Source organism: Musca autumnalis, unplaced genomic scaffold (assembly GCF_047663935.1).
Source record: "Musca autumnalis isolate F117 unplaced genomic scaffold, ASM4766393v1 scaffold_4, whole genome shotgun sequence".
Classification (NCBI taxonomy): Eukaryota; Metazoa; Arthropoda; class Insecta; order Diptera; family Muscidae; genus Musca; species Musca autumnalis.
Window position 1 is genome coordinate 143,538,905 of NW_027411977.1, and position 6,000 is coordinate 143,544,904.

Below are 6,000 nucleotides of genomic sequence, written 5' to 3' on the forward strand. Positions count from 1 at the left end.
TCTGAAACAGCAATGTTCATAGATGAAAAAAATCCAAAAACAAGAAAAAATTGCTAAAGGGATTTTTAAATAAACCGCGGTCAAAGTTCACATTTTTAGGTTTATTTTAGGGTTTCGCAGTTTTTCTTGGAAACCACAAGTCATATCGAAATGAGGCTAAAGAAAATGTTGTAGCTGTGAAAATTCTAGACAAGATTGACCTGTATGATATATTAATAGGTTTAACCATTTTTGAGATATAGATGTTCAGGTCACATTTTTACGTTTTTTGATTATGTTTTTACGATTTGCTTGGAAACGGTAAGTCACATAGCTGTAAAAATTCTCTATAAGTAATTTTTTCCTAGGTTGTACCATTTTTAAGATATATAAGTTAAAGCTGGGAAATTGCAGTCACTACATTGTTTTATAAGGTGACGATACAGTCAGGGAATTGTCCCAATTTGAACATCTATATCTCAAAAATTTTAAAACATACGAAAATACCATAAAGGACAATCTTGTAGAGAATTTTCACTGCTACAACATTTTCTTTAATTCAATTTTGATAGGGCTTGCGGTTTGAAGGAAAATTGTGAAAACCTAAAAAACTCTAAAAATTTGAACTTTGACCGCGATTTATTTAAAATGAGATTGGGCGATTTTTTTGTTTTTTGATTTTTCTCATCTATGAACATTGTAGTTTAAGAATCCGCAAAAACTTCCCAAGTGTAAGCACTTTCCATTTAAAGTTGGTTCAAGAGCACCGTGATTGTGGATATTCCCAATATGAAGGTACCTCCAAATTTTACGTATTCTGAAGGTTGTACATTCATCGTTCAAATATAATGACTGTATCATGGTATTTCGAATTCTGTATAGGTGGAAAACATCGAAGTCTCGCTGAAATTAAACCTTGTTTAGAATTAAGCGATATTCTTCAGTTAGCGTAACGAAAGAGCTTAGTACTTTCATAAACGAAAGGATATTACTTGTTTCATTTTACTTCATGTTCCAGTCGGAATTAAATTAAACTACATCTATATTTTACTTCATACAACTCATGGTGCAGGGTATAAAAAGTACTGTCTGGTCGATCTTAACCCACTTAAAGCCACTGGACGTTTTAACGCCACCAAAAATGGCTGCAAAAAACTGACATAAAACTCGGGTATTTTCGCATATTTTTGTGGGGTTTTTTGCATTTTGTTATAGTATTGTCTGTTACTTGTCATTTTACTCCTATAAAGTTTCATTTGTCCTACGTATTTCCACGCATTTGGCTTAAAACGCAAGCAATTAAAAAAATTGACTTTTTTGTAATTTTCGACTTTTGATCAAAAATTTAAATATGTCATACAAATTTAATAAAAAATGTTACATTCATATAACTTCAGGGATTTGTTTGGAATGCAGTAAGAGTACTTTCTCAATCAAAAACCAAGGGATTGTCATGTAAGAAATGCTTAGAAAGTCTCAAAAATAGAATCTTCATACAAAATTTGAAGTTTTCTCGCAAAAAAAAATCTCGGCGCTTAGTGGGTTAACGCCGTTCTTACTTGTTATACACTACAGCAAATTTTGGTATGGGTTATTATGTATTTGTGCATTTGTATATAACATGGAAGAAGAAACGAGATGGGCCCATACATAGTTCGTTTCTGAGTCGATTTATGCATGTGCTCCGTCTGTCTGTCCATTTTTTTTTTTTTTTTTGAAATTTGAAATGTGTTACGGAACTTGCTCGACAAAAATTTTGCCAAATAATACTGAAATTGGTTCAGTTTTGGATATAGCTCCCCGATTTGAGGTATTTTGTGCACCAAACGCGCATATTCTGTCCAATTTTTGTAAAATTTGCAAAAATGTCACCGAATTCGGAATAGTAATAAGTTTGCCAAATTATATTGCAATCGGTTCAGATTTGGATATAGCTCTCATATATATATTTTCGTCCGATTTCATATATTTGTCGCTCCAACACAAAACTGGACTGACATTTTGATGAAAATTGGAAAATGCGACGCAATCTTGTCTAAAAAAATTTCCAAATTATATTGATATCGCGGCGGAGTCGGTCTTCGACTTTGATTCTTTCAGTATTAGTTAAAATTGTTGGTGTATAAGTACGTGGTAGGATGAAAGAGCGAGGATGGTAAGATTTTTGAATATTATTTGGATATATAAAATTCACAGAATATAATATGAAATCATGAAATACGAACAGCTATAAACGTTCGGTAATTATGAAAAGCATAAGTACTGAAGCACTTTTCATAGGAACATTTCTAATTTTTATTTCGAGATAAATTTCATATCGGTCCATCTGACAGCTAGATATTCACGGCAAGTAGATCTATGTGGTATGTAGCACGCGTCAGCTTGCAATATTCGCCTGGTATTTGTAATACAAATGTATGTATATATTTACATTAGGGTTATAACTTTTTTTTGCAATTTTTGCAAATATCAAAAATACCACCGCATAGCCGTGTAGAGCATGAAAAACTACTATAAAATACGGGTTCTCTATCGCGAAAAATATTTCCGCACCAAATGCATTGAAATTCAGTAATGCATTATTTAATTTTATTTGTTATAATGACATATACATTTCGTAATAACTTATAAATAGTTTTAATCTAATTTAAAATCAATATCAAACCATTCTGTACCATTTTTTTATAAAATCGCGATATTTCAAAGCATTTAATGCACCTTTGACAATATTACATTTTTTTGTTTTTCTTTATAAACTCCCGAATTTTATGTTCATATTTATTGTATCTATCGGACAAGAGAATATGTGGTCATTTGCAACGAATTCGCGAAAGTTACAGACAGTTTTCAAACAAAGCAAATTTAAATATTTAAATAGAAAAAATATCAAAAGGGCTTTAGTAATCGCAGTTGGTGCGGAAACTTTTTAGACCGAATCGAACTAAAACACGCGTTTTCGTTATCAGGACAATATTCCGCACATGGTACTGGCTTGGTATTTTTTGGTTATAGCCCTAATGTACATATTTTTGCTGTCACATAAGTTTTTGTGTTCATCCTTTTTTTTTTTGAACAGCAGATGTTAAAAACTATTTTTTATATCACTTATTTGTTTCTTTTACAGCTAAGGCACACTTTTTGAATGATCACAAAATATGTTTTATTTTTATAAATTGTCATCTGAAACACTACCACAATCACGCAGTATGTATGTCTGTTCATATGTATATCGTATTTATGTAGAGTTGTCTACAAGTGAATGAAAGAACGCTTGAGCAATTATTTTTGAATCCATCTGGTAGTGTGTCAACCATTGAAGATGACAACAATAGCGACCGGCAAACAAAAAGCTTCACAAAAAGACCCCAAAAGAATGGCGACTGAACGAAGAATGTTCATCAAATGATTGCTTAAAATGTAACATCTATAGTTTTATCTGCTTTAATCATATTAAATATCATTCACTATATTATTTTTAACAATACATTAATATTTTGTTTCATTCGCTTTTAGTACACCGCTCAATGTTTTGTAATGCTTAATAATAATAAAAAAAAAACAATGCACCTCCGCGACCACAACTTTTATTATTGCCACTAACACTTGTCTGTCTGTCATTCTGTCTGCACCGGCTTTTACATTTCGGCCATATGTTTTAACACTAGACAGAGAAGAATTACGTTATTCGCGTTCTTCAGTTTTGTTTTGCTTACATTCTTCCGTGCACTGAGGTGTATGGGGAATAGAGTGCGTATGAGTATTTGTTCGTGTATGAGCGCGTGTGTGATGGCAACCAAATGAACCCTTCGGTGCAAAGTGCATTTATTCGTTTGCCATAAAACACGCTTTTTTCAAAGTACCGTTCGCAACTGAGCTCGTTTTTTAGGCGAGCAAATACTTTTATAGATTTGCCAAGTTTCCAACTGGCACTTGTGCAGTTTTTTGCTGTTCACTTTTTGTTGTTTTTGTTATTTGTGGTGTTTCGTTCTCTTGCAGTTCTTCTTTTAGTTTGTTGGTTTAGTTGGGCTCCTGTTGTGTTTCTTCCTCGATTTTATTTGGTTGTTTTTGTTGTTTGTTGCTTGGCTGTTGTTGTTAGTTTGTTCAAAAGGTTATTTGAGCTTTTGTCGGATTCACTGTTGTTTGTTGACTGCCAGCAGGTCCCAATTTATGGGGACGAACCGACAACACGGTCCTCTCCCGTTTTGTTATTGTTGTTTATTTTGCTTCTTGCGCAGAAAGGTGAGTTCAATTTTCTGTTGCCATTGCAACAGAAGGCAAACATATTCCAACAAAAACAAAAATACTGCATCGAATACCAACAACTGTGTGGCCAGTGACAACCGGCAACAACACCACCATGCAAGGCTGCAAGTTTTACCGTTTCGTTTGTGGTCAGTCTCAACCCCCCATCGAGATTTTGAGTGGCGCTAGTGTCATTATATCTGTCTACCACTTTCGTTGCACAACGAAACGAAAATGAAAGTGCATGTCTACTTTTGTTATGGCAAGAATTCTTTCCAAGCCGAGCGAGGAGTAAACAATTGAAGTGTGTGTTTACGTTGCAAGATTTATTATTGTTTTCCTATTATAAATTCTCTTTGATTGTAAATACGTCCAAGGAATTCTGGTGGGAGAAAAAAGAACTCTCAGTGCCAATCTTCTTCGAAAGAAAAATGCTAAAAAAAAATTACAACCACACCTTTAATTGGAAATTAAAACGCTATTTAATATTTCCCTAAATTTAACAGGCCAAAATGGCTCACCGAACTGTCGATTTCGAATTAAGGACATGTTTTTGTTATAGCTTTTTGCAGGGTTAACCTTCTTCATGATGATTTATTTGAAATATAAGCAATGGAATTGACATTTGAAAAAAAACTTGTCATACTATTCAATGGGCACCGACGTAACCATGGTTTAGGCCCGATAGGACTTGCAGCAAGCAATATCCTGAAAACCTAAAAATGTGAATTTTGACAGCACTTACTTACTTACTTAGCTGGCCTTTTACAGAACATTTGTTCCATAAGCCGAACTAAGAAAAAATCTCCAATCCTCTCTGTTTGCTGCTGTATTTTCCCAATCTGGTATATGTAGCTTTCTGATATCTCGTTTCACTTGTTCGCTCCAACGAAGCTTTGGCCTTCCAGATCTGCGAGAACCACCATGCGGCCCGTATTTATACGCCTTTTTAGCGGGTTCATCATCACTCATTATTATAACATGGCCTAGCCATCGCAATCGTTGTATCTCGATTCATTCAACTACATTGATGTCGTTGTATTGTTGATACAGCTCGTTATTAATACGACGCCGATATTCACCGTCAACACAGATTGGCCCGTAGATCTTTCCAAGAATTTTTCTCTCGAACACACTAAGCACTGCCTTGTCTGCTTGACCCAACCTTTACACATGCCAGTGACAGTTCGAAAATTTCAATACATACACAATATTTTACTACCACAATTACATTTTTTGAATTGTCGACTCCATTGGCACTAGATTTTTCATGCCAGCAAAATTTTGAGCTGGCTGCCAATGATATGTCGAAAATGAAAAAAGAGTTGCCGAGACTATTTTTTAATCCATGTACATTTTGTTTCTTTTAATAATGCAAAGATTTAATGCACATTTTCAAAAAGGTTATGAAACACACATAATACATCTCGGTAGCTGCAATATATTAGTGGTTAGTAAAGACATAAGTTTGATGTTTTTCATGCAAATATAGGTTGATAAATAATTTCCCCTCTGGGATTATACAATATTGAAAAGGCGGCAATACCAGATTCAATATGTTTATGAATGAAAACAATCTTTTTAAAACGAAATAAAATAAAAATAGTAAAATATGTTGTGAATTGTGTTTTAAATCTGAAATATAATGCAATTTTGTGTGTTGTATGCGGCTTAAAATAATTTTGGAATTGAACTTGCACTGGCATGTGTAAACACACAAGAAAACTGCATGCCAGTCGAACACTTTTTCGGCATTTTCGAGTATAATACATGTACTCA

General features: G+C 33.8%; 1 protein-coding gene across 7 annotated transcripts in view; it reads right to left on the bottom strand.

Moving 5' to 3' along the window:
* LOC141401731 (protein rhomboid-like) overlaps positions 1 to 4,132 on the bottom strand; it is a 181,267-nt gene extending 177,135 nt beyond the window's left edge. For 3 of the 7 annotated variants that reach the window (XM_073982126.1, XM_073982122.1, XM_073982125.1), the window contains exon 1: positions 3,693 to 4,097. The gene's annotated coding sequence lies outside the window, so the exon portion shown is untranslated. Of the gene's footprint in view, positions 1 to 3,464 lie in introns of all 7 variants that reach the window. The other 4 variants (XM_073982127.1, XM_073982123.1, XM_073982124.1 and 1 more) reach the window with 4 other exon arrangements.
* Positions 4,133 to 6,000: the final 1,868 nt, after the last annotated feature.